This window comes from Triticum dicoccoides, chromosome 3B (assembly GCF_002162155.2).
Source record: "Triticum dicoccoides isolate Atlit2015 ecotype Zavitan chromosome 3B, WEW_v2.0, whole genome shotgun sequence".
Taxonomy (NCBI): Eukaryota; Viridiplantae; Streptophyta; class Magnoliopsida; order Poales; family Poaceae; genus Triticum; species Triticum dicoccoides.
The window spans coordinates 640696908-640708527 of NC_041385.1; positions in this window are offsets into that span (position 1 = coordinate 640696908).

The window sequence follows — 11620 nt, forward strand, 5'->3', positions numbered from 1 at the left end:
TGACAACAGTATTTTGTAGCAAGTGTGATAGTAGCACTAGCAGTAGTAACTTAGCAGAAAAATATAAGATAAATTCGTAGGCATTAGATCGGTGACTTGTTGGATGATATTCATCATGTGACAGTTATAACCTAGGGCGATACAGCACTAGCTCCAGTTCATCGATATAATGTAGGCATGTATTCCGTAAATAGTCAGACATGCTTTATTAAAAGAACTTGCATGACATGTTTTGTCCTACCCTCCTGTGGCAGCAGGGTCCATATTGGAAACTAAGGGATATTAAGGCCTCCTTTTAATAGAGAACCGGAACAAAGCATTAACACATAGTGAATACATGAACTCCTCAAACTACGGTCATCACCGAGAGTGGGCCCAGTTGTTGTCACTCCGGGGTTGTCGGATCATAACCGTAGTAGGTGACTATAACTTGCAAGATCGGATCTAAAACACGGATATAATGATGAATTCATAAACGGTTCAGATCTGAGTTCATGGCACCCGGGCCCAAAGTGACAAGCATTAAGCATAGCAAAGTCATAGCAACATCAATCTAAGAACATAGCGGATACTAGGGATCAGGACCTAACAAAACTAACTTGATTACATGATGAATCTCATCCAACTCCGCACCGACCAACGAGCCTACGAAGCAATTACTCACTCCCGGCCGGGAGCATCATGGAATTGGCGATGGAGATGGGTTGGTGATGACGAAGAACAAAGACCCCCCCTCTCCGGAGCACCAAACGGACTCCAGATCTACCCTCCCAAGGAAGAACAGGGCTTGGCGGCGGCTCCGTCTCATCGATCGTGATAATTCTTTTCCCTGGTTTTTTCTAGAAATATGTGATTTTATAGTATCAGGGAAGTCATCTGCGGGGCCACCAGGTGGGTACAACCCACCTGGGCGCGCCCTGGTGGGTTGTGCTCACCAAGGTGCCCCTCTCTGACAGGTCTTGGGTCCAGAAATTCTTATTTTTGATATAATAAATCCTCGCAAAGTTTCGTCCCATTCCGAGAACTTTTATTTCTGCACAAAAACAACACCATGGTAGTTCTGCTGAAAACAACGCCAGTCCGGGGTTAGTTTCATTCAAATCATGCAAACTAGAGTCCAAAAGAAAAGGAAAAGCGTGAGAAAAAGTAGATACGTTGGAGACGTATCATCCAACGTCAACAATTTTGGCATATAATATTTTGATGGGGGCTCACAATCAGAAAAGATTTCCAAGATGGTGTATTTACATGTGAAAGTCTCTTCCTTCTACTAATCATTCGTGAATTGCTTGTATGACCAATATTGTGGTCAAGCCTCAAAAGATTTCACTTTCTAAACCCAATGTAAGCTACCACTAGGCATGATATGATTTCAACTTCATGGCATTCAATTTATTCAACAATTTACTCATAGGATATAAGTGAAGCACGCGAGTAAATGACAAGCTACTCCAAAAAGATATAAGTGAAGATCATGCGAGTAGTTAAGTAAATGAGTAGCTATTTGAAGACTCTCTCTTATTTGAAAGTTTCAGCTCTAAGTATTATTTTAAAACAGCAAGAAAAACAAAAGAAAATGACATTCCAAGCATAACACAACTCATGTGAAGAAGCAAAAACTTAGGCTCAACTGATACTAACTGATAATTGTTGAAGAAGAAAGGTGGGATGCCTACCGGGGCATCCCTAAGCTTAGATGCTTGATACTTCTTGAAATATTATCTTGGGATGCCTTGGTCATCCCCAATCTTGAGCTTGTGTGTCTCCTTAATTACTCTCATATCACGGTTTTCCTAAATCTCAAAAACTTCATCCACACAAAACTCAACAAGAACTCGTGAGATAAGTTAGTATAAACCAATGCAAAACCTTATCATTCTCTACTGTAGCAAATCACCAAAATTATTATTCAACGTTGCATACTTAATGCCTCTGCATATTTAATACTCCTATCCTCAAATAGAATCATTAAACAAGCAAACATATGCAAACATAACAGCAATCTGCCAAAACAGTAAAGTCTGTAAAGAATACAAGAGTATCAATACGTCTTTAAATCCAAAAATTATGAAAATTTACCACGTTGTAGAAAATTTATCAGATCTTATTATGCAAAAAGTTTCAACATTTTATCACATTCTGACTTTTCTAGGGAATTTTTGCAACAGCGATAAACTTTCTTTTTTGAAACAGCAACATATAGACTTTTAAAATAAGCATGACAAAGGCTATACTTGACATTTTTATTGAAAAGAAAGATGAAAACATTCTTCTAAATAGAATAAAGCAAATCCTAACAAAATAAAATGATACTCCAAGTAAAACACATATCATGTGACGAATAAAAATGTAGCTCCAAGTGAGGTTACCAATAATGTTGGAGACGAAAGAGGGGATGCCTTCCGGGGCACCCCCAAGCTTAGTTGCTTGGATCTTCTTTGAATATTACCTTGAGGTGCCTTGGGCATCCCCAATCTTAGGGTCTTGTCACTCCTTATTCTCCTCATATCGACATCTCACCCAAAACTTGAGAACATCAATCACACAAAACTTAACGGAACTTCGTGAGATAGGTTAGTATGATAAAGAGCAAACCATTTCACTTTGATACTATCAAAGACAAGATTCATGATTGTTTCAACACAATTCCTACTGAATAATATCATTTACACAATTTATATTGAGAAATATAAGCCATAGAAACTAGGAAACAAGCAAACTATGCATTGAAAACAGAATCTGTCAAAAAGAGAACAGTCTGTAGTAATCTGTACTCCAACCATACTTCTGCTAGTCAAACAATTCTGAAAAATTAGGACAACGTTGGGAATTTGTATATCTATCACTTATAAAAAATTCAGATCAAAAGCACGTTCCAGTGAATTTTAGAAATTCCTGGACTGAGGGCAAAAGTTTCTGTTTTTGCACAGAATCAAGTCAACTATCATCCACACTATCCCAAAAGCTTTACTTGGCACTTTATTGGAAAAAAAACAATAAAACATGATTAATACAGTAGCATAATCATGTGAACACACAAAAATAGTAGTGGTAAATGTTGGGTTGTCTCCCAACAAGCGATTTTCTTTAATGCCTTTTAAGATAGGCATGATGATTTCAATGATGCTCACATAAAAGAAAAGAATTGAAACACAAAGAGAGCATAATGAATCACATAGAAATCACATTTAAGCCTAACATATTTCCTATGCATAGGGATTTTGTGAGAAAAGAATTTATGGGAAAAAGAACCAACTAGCATAGGAAGGCAAAACAAGCAAAACTTCAACATTTTTAACACAGAGCGAAAACTTGATATTATTGCAATATGTAGAAGCATATGTTCCTCTCTCATAATAATTTTCAGTTGCATCATGAATGAATTCAACAATATAACTATCACATAAAGCACTCTTTTCATGATGCATAAGCATAGAAATTTTCTTGCTCTCCACATAACCAAATTTATTCTCATTCATAATAGTGGGAGCAAACTCAACAAAATAACTATCATGTGATTGAAAATTAAAATCATGATGACACGTTTCATGGTTATCATTATTCAATATAGCATACATGTCATCACCATAATCATCATAGATAGCAACTTTATTTTCATAATCAATTGAAGCCTCTTCCAAAATAGTGGATTCATCCTTAAATAAAGTCATGACCTCTCCAAATCCACTTTCATCAATATAATCATCATAAATAGAAGGCATGCAATAATTATAACAAATTTGCACATCAAATCTTGGGGGACTAAAAATATCATATTCATCAAACCTAGCATCCCCAAGCTTATGGCTTTGCATATCATTAGCATCATGGATATTCAAAGAGTTCATACCAACAACATTGCATATCCCCAAGCTTATGTTCATCATTTAAAGATTTTTTGTCAAACATTTTATAGAATTCTTCTTCTATCAATTGAGCACATCCATCATTTTCACGAAAGACATTATAAAGATGAATAATATGATGCAACCTCAACTCCATTTTTTATAGTTTTATTTTTATAAACCAAACTAGTGATAAAACAAGAAACTAAAAGATCCGATTGCAAGATCTAAAGATAGACCTTCAAGCACTCACCTCCCCGGCAACGGCACCAGAAAAGAGCTTCATTGACGGGATGTGAGTGCCACTTACCTAGCCTCCCCGGCAACGGTGCCAGAAAAGAGCTTGATGTCTACTATGCAACTTTATTCTTGTAGACTCGTGTCGGGCCTCCAAGCGTAGAGTTTTGTAGGACAGTAGCAATTTTCCCTCAAGTGGATGACCTAAGGTTTATCAATCCGTGGGAGGTGTAGGATGAAGATGGCCTCTCTCAAACAACCCCGCAACCAAATAACAAAAAGTCTCTTGTGTCCCCAACACACCAAATACAATTTAAAATTGTATAGGAGCACTAGTTCGGCGAAGAGATGGTGATGCAAGTGTAGTAATGATAGTAGATATTGATTTTTGTAATAGGAACAATAAAAAAGCAGCAAGGTAGCAAGTAACAAAAGTGAGCACAAACGGTGTTGCAATGCTTGAAAATGAGGCCTAGGGTCAGTACTCTCTCAACAATGTTAATATAATTGGATCACATAACCATCCCTCAACATGCAACGAAGAATCACTTCAAAGTTTTTATCTAGCAGAGAACATAAGAAGAAATTGTTTTTAGGGTACGAAACCACCTCGAAGCTATTCTTTCCGATCGACCTATCCAAGAGTTCGTACTAAAATAACACCAAAGAATTTCATGTTCATAATACTCAATCCAACACAAAGAACTTCAAAGAGTGCCCCAAGATTTCTACCAGAGAAACAAAGAAAAGAACGTGCATCAACCCCTATGCATAGATTATCCCAATGTCACCTCAGGAATCCACGAGTTGAGTGCGAAAATATGTATCAAGTGAATCAATACGATACCCCATTGTCACCACGAGTATCCATATGCAAGACATATATCAAGTGCTCTCAAATCAATAAAAGTGGTGGCCACCGGGATGATAAAGATGGCCACCGATGATGATCTCCCCCTCCGACAGGGTGCTAGAACAGTGTCTAGATTGATTTTCATGGATATAGAGGCTTGCAGCGGCGGAACTTCCGATCTAGGTTAACCCTGAGGGTTTTTGGAATATTTGGGAATTTATAGTGTGAAGAAGGGGTATGGGAGGCCACCAATGTGGGCACAACCCACCTGGGCACGCCTGGGCCCCCAGGCGCGCCCACCCCTCGGGGCACCCCCAGGTGCTTCTATGGCCCAATGGATGTCTTCTGGTCCAAAAAAATCTTCAAAAAGTCTCACTGCATTTGGACTCGTTTGATATTGATTTCCCGCGATGTAAAAAACAAGCAAGAAAACAACAACTTGCACTGGGCACTGGGTCAATAGGTTAGTCCCAAAAAATGATATAAAGTTGCTATAAAATGATTGTAAAACATCCAAGAATGATAATATATTGGCATGATTACTTCATAAATTATAGATACGTTGGAGATGTATTAATGTCAAACACCCTGCAACCGTCACTCGACTGCAAATATTGAGATACCTGGTTTCTAAATTCTAGTAAATCTAAAACTCGTTTGAAATTCATGAAACTTGGCATGCTAACATGGAGCGGCATCAACATGTCGTGGTAATTTTTTGTCCCATTTGGGGCAGGTTTGGGTCTAAGCTTCTCACAAACCAGAGCTTCTCAGAAGAAGCCTCATGGTTTCGTTAGGGAAACGTGTCACCTTTGTGGACAAAACGATATTCATTGCCTCTTCTTCCTTTCAATTTTTTTCCTGGTGTCAACATAGAACAATAGGAGTGTCGTGTTAAAATTTTGGATTTTTGGGGATCGTTTGGACATTTTTATACGTTAACTGAGTTTTCTAGGCATTTATGTCCATAATTCAAAATTGAACTACATGCACATGCTCCAGTCCATAATAGTGGGTTGCAAAATCAAATGTTTGTCCTTGGTTGCAAGCTTAGGTCACATGAAAGAAATGAGAATGAATGTCAAACACCTTGACACTATCGCTTGGCCGCTAACATTGAGATACATGGTTTTAAAATTCTAGTAAATCAAAAACTCGTGTGAAATTCATGAAACTTGACATGATATCATGGAACGACGTTGACATGCCGTGGTAAAAATATTGTCCCATTTGGGGCATGTTTGGGTATAAACTTCTCACAAACCAGAGCTTCTCTCACAACAAGCCTAATGGTTTTGGTAGGGAACGTGCCACCTTGGATGACAAAATGATATCTATTGCCTCTTCTTACTTCAATTTTTTTCTCGTGTCAACATAGAACAACACGAGTGTTGTGTCCATTTTTGGGATTTTCGGGGTTCACTTGGACATTTTTATACATTAAGTAATTTTTCTACACATTCATGTGCATAATTCAAATTTGAACTACATGCATATGCTCCAGTGCATATAAATTGGTTTAAAATTGGAATGTGTGTCCTTGGTTACATGCTTAAGTCCCATGCAAGAATTGAGAATGAATGTCAAACACCTTGCCACCATCGCTCGACTGCTAACAATTAGATACATGGTTTTTAAATTCTAGTAAATCAAAAACGCGTCGAAAATTTATGAAACTTGACATGCTAGCATGGAACGACATCAACATGCAGTGATAAAAATATTGTCCCATTTGGGGCAGGTTGGATTATATAAGCTTCTCACAAACTAGAGCTTCTCACAACAAGCCTCATGGTTACGGTAGTGTATGTAACCTTTCTGGACGAAACGAGATCCGTTGCCTCTTCTTGATTTCATTTTTTTCTAGTGTCAACATAGAACGACATGAGTGTTGTGTTAATTTTAGGAATTTTTCGGGGCTCGTTTGGACATTTTTATACATTAATTGAATTTCTATGCATTTATGTGCATATTCAAATTTGAACTACATGCACATGCACTAATGCATATACATTGCTTGAAAAATTCAAATATGTGTCCTGGGTTGCATGCTTACGTCCCATGCAAGAAATGGGAATGAATGTCAAACACCCTGCCACTGTCACCTAGCCGCAAACATTGAGATACCTGGTTTTTAAATTCTAGTAAATCTAAAACTCGTCTGAAATTCATGAAACTTGGCATGCTATCATGGAGCGGCATCAACATGCCATGGTAAATTTTTTGTCCCATTTGGGGCATGTTTGGGTATAAGCTTGTCACAAACCAGAGCTTCTCAAAACAAGCCAGATGGTTTCGGTTGGGAATGTGCCATCTTTGGGGACGAAACGATATCTGTTGCCGCTTATTGCTTTCAAAAAATTCCTAGTGTCAACATAGAACAAAAGGAGTGCTGTCTTAAATTTTGGAATTTTTGGGGTTCGTTTGGACATTTTTATACATTAACTGGATTTTCTAGGCATTTTATGTGCATAATTCAAATTTGAACAACATGCACATGCTTCAGTGCATATAAATTGGTTGAAAAATCAAATATGTGTCCTTGGGTGCATGCTTAGGTCCCATGCAAGAAATGAGAATGAATTTCAAACACCGGGGCACTGTTTATTGCCGGCAAAATGTTGAGATACATTGTTTTTAAATTCTAGTAATCCAAAACTCGTCTGAAATTCATGAAACTTGGCATGCTATCATGGAATGGCACCCGACATGCTTTGGTATTTTTTTATTTCCATTTTGAGAGAAGGCGCGTTCGAATAACAGCCAACAAAGGCATTTTGAAAAAATAGCTGCCACTTTAATATCTCAAATGTTTGTATGATTCAAATGGTGTGCGTTTTGTTAACCATTCACGTGATGCCACGTGTCTTGGTTTTAATGGCTATAGTAGGTGCCGTGCTGACAGTTGCTTGACTGAACGGGGGGCGTACGAGCCGAGTCCGGTGCACAGGCTGACCGAGAGGCATGCAAGCTGTCCTCCAATGCACAGGCTCACCGGAAAGCGTGCGAGCTGTATGCTGTCCAGGCTCACTGGAAAGCGAGCCCTTTGACTTCCATGGCCACATGCCTTCTTCTCCATTAATGGCGCCCCAACCTCTGTTTAATACGGGTGGCCTTACTGTTCGCCTCCCATTCTCCTCCCTCCCGCAGACCTCCACCAATGCCATGGCGCAGAAGGATCATCTGCCACTAGTCTTCAAGTTTGGTGAAGTCGACTCGGAGCCTGAGAAGATAGAAAATAAGGAGGAATGGTGAAGTCGACCCCGCTCCCGTCTCAGCTCCCATCCCTGCGCCCGTGCCAGCGACCATCCCCGTAGCATTGACGAGCTGGTTGCTGAGCACTATCGCAGAGCTAGAAGCCGCGGGTGTCAGCAAGGTCTTCGTGGACCTGTGTGAGCTCGTGTACATGCCAGCGCCAGCGCCCGTGCCTATGCACGCCCCTCTATCCACCGCAGCGCCGGTCCCCATGCGTTTGGCTACACCCACCATGCCCGTGCCCGTTCATGCGCCCCACTCAGCGGCATGGGACGCCACCGTCGACCGTTACCTCTCAGCGCCGCCAGTTGCCATCCTCCCGCGCCCTACCCGTCGATCGTGCGACAACATGATGTTTGATTTACATGTGAAGACCATTGCCTGCTATGTTGAAGACTTCAACAACTATGTCCCAGAGGACGACAACAACAATGACGACGCGGCACGCCACCTCCGCCACCGCTGGAAATATTTTTTGGGGGTTTAATACTATATCTCGATCATATGAATATAAATTCGCAGTGTGACTTAATGAAAGATATAGTTTGAACAAACTTGCATTTTTCTCTCTTAATGTACAGACTTATCAAACGATTTTCTTTTGAAGAAAATTCAATGGTTTTTAAATATAAAACACTCATCGCAAACGTTTTAGTTCGAACACCCGAATGCAAACTGACAGCTTCCCCAGGAAGCTAAGGGAAAATGTGCCGAGCAGGATTTGTGTAGCTCTTGATCGCAAACATTTTAGATAGAATACCCGTATGCAAAGTGAGAGCTATGGTCCCCCCTTAAGTCAAGGGAAAATTCGCAGCGTAGGACTTGTGCATCCCTTCAATGCAAATGGTTGTTTTGGATGACCCATGTGCAACCACGTACAAACAATTTGGTAAGCTTTGCATCTATCATATTGGGCATGTTGCCATTTGTCAAATTGGAAAGATTGACATTTGTTGATCTAGTAACATTGCCATTTGTCAACCTTGTAACACTGCGATTTGTCAAAATATGCAGCTAAAAATCACTAGCACTATCTAATTTTTGCAACTAAAATTCAGTAATTAATCATCGATTTCATTCATGGATTAAGCAGTCGTTCTTTATACAAACAGTTCAACTCGATAGCTGAACCGACCAAACTTTTCCCGAATTGTTGCCATCCACGTACTAAAATAGCTAGTTCAACTATATATACTAGCTAATTTTAAGTATGTTGTACAGTTCCGCCACATCTATACTTAGATGAACTGAACAAAATAGCCCCTAAATACTACTACTACTAGGGAGGGGCCTTGTACTACTTTTGGCAACCTCTCCTCTACCGAGCACGCTCAGTAAGAGGAAGAGGAGGAGGAGCCTACCGACAAGCTGGACAACTGCAATAGGGTGCCTGATATGTCTCCAACGTATCTATAATTTTTGATTGTTCCATGCTATTATATTACCCGTTTTGGATGTTTATGGGCTTTACTTTACACTTTTATATCATTTTTGGGACTAACCTACTAACTGGAGGCCCAGCCCGAATTGCTACTTTTTTTTGCCTATTTCAGTGTTTTGAAGAAAAGGAATATCAAACGGAGTCCAAACGGAATGAAACCTACGAGAGCGATCTTTTTGGAACAAACGTGATCCAGGGGACTTGGAGTGGACGTAAAGCAACAGAGGAGGCGGCCACGAGGGTACCCGGCGCCCCCCTAGGGGTGGGCGCGCCCCCCACCCTCGTGGGCCCCTTGAGCGTCCACCGACCTACTTCTTCCTCCTATATATACCCACGTACCCTGAAACCATCAGAAGCGACCACGAAAAGCTAATTCCACCACCGCAACCTTCTGTATCTGTGAGATCCCATCTTGGAGCCTTCGCCGGCGCTCCGCCGGAGGGGGAATTGACCACGGAGGACCTGTACATCATCTCCAAGGCCTCTCCGATGAGTTGTGAGTAGTTTACCACAGACCTTCAGGTCTATAGTTATTAGCTAGATGGCTTCTTCTCTCTCTTTGAATCTCAATACAAAGTTCTCCTCGATCTTCTTGGAGATCTATTTGATGTAACTCTTTTTGCGGTGTGTTTGTTGAGATCCGATGAATTGTGGGTTTATGATCAAGTTTATCTATGAGAAATATTTGAATCTCCTCTGAATTCTTTTATGTGTGATTAAGTTATCTTTGCAAGTCTCTTTGAATTATTAGTTTGGTTTGGCCTAGTAGATTGATTTTTCTTGCAATGGGAGAAGTGCTTAGCTTTGGGTTCAATCTTGCGGTGTCCTTTCCCAGTGACAGCAGGGGCAGCAAGGCACGTATTGTATTGTTGCCATCGAGGATAAAAAGATGGGGTTTATATCATACTACATGAGTTTATCCCTCTACATCATGTCATCTTTCTTAATTTGTTACTCTGTTCTTTATGAACTTAATACTCTAGATGCATGAAGGAGTCGGTCAATGTGTGGAGTAATAGTAGTAGATGCAGGCAGGAGTCGGTCTACTTGTCACGGACATGATGCCTATATACATGATCATGCCTAGATAATCTCATAACTATGCACTTTTCTATCAATTGCTCGACAGTAATTTGTTCACCCACCGTAATACTTATGCTATCTTGAGAGAAGCCACTAGTGAAACCTATGGCCCCCGGGTCTATCTTTTATCATATAAGTTTACCATCTACTTTTATTTGCATCTTTACTTTTCCTATCTGTATCATAAAAATACCAAAAATATTTATCTTATCATATTATCTCTATCAGATCTCACTTTCGCAAGTGGCCGTGAAGGGATTGACTACCCCTTTATTGCGTTGGTTGCGACGTTCTTGTTTGTTTGTGTAGGTGCGTGGGACTTCTCAGGAGCCTCCTACTGGATTGATACCTTGGTTCTCAAAAACTGAGGGAAATACTTATGCTACTTTGCTGCATCACCCTTTCCTCTTCAAGGAAAACCAACGCAAGCTCAAGACGTAGCAAGAAGGATTTCTGGCGCCGTTGCCGGGGAGGTCTTCGCTCAAGTCAAGACATACCAAGTACCCATCACAAACTTATCTCCCTCGCATTACATTATTTGCCATTTGCCTCTCGTTTTCCTCTCCCCCACTTCACCCTTGCCGTTTTATTCGCCCTCTCTTTCCCAATCTCCTCTCTCTTTTGCTTGCCTTTTTGTTTGCTTGTGTGTTGGATTGCTTGTCCCGATGGCGCAAAATAATACCAAATTGTGTGATTTTTCCAATACCAATAATAATGATTTCCTTAGCACTCCGATTGCTCCTCTTAATGATGTTGAGTCTTGTGAAATCAATGCTGCTTTGTTGAATCTTGTTATGAAAGATCAATTCTCCGGCCTTCCTAGTGAAGATGCCGCTACCCATCTAAACAACTTTGTTGATTTGTGTGAGATGCAAAAGAAGAAAGATACAGATAACGATATTGTTA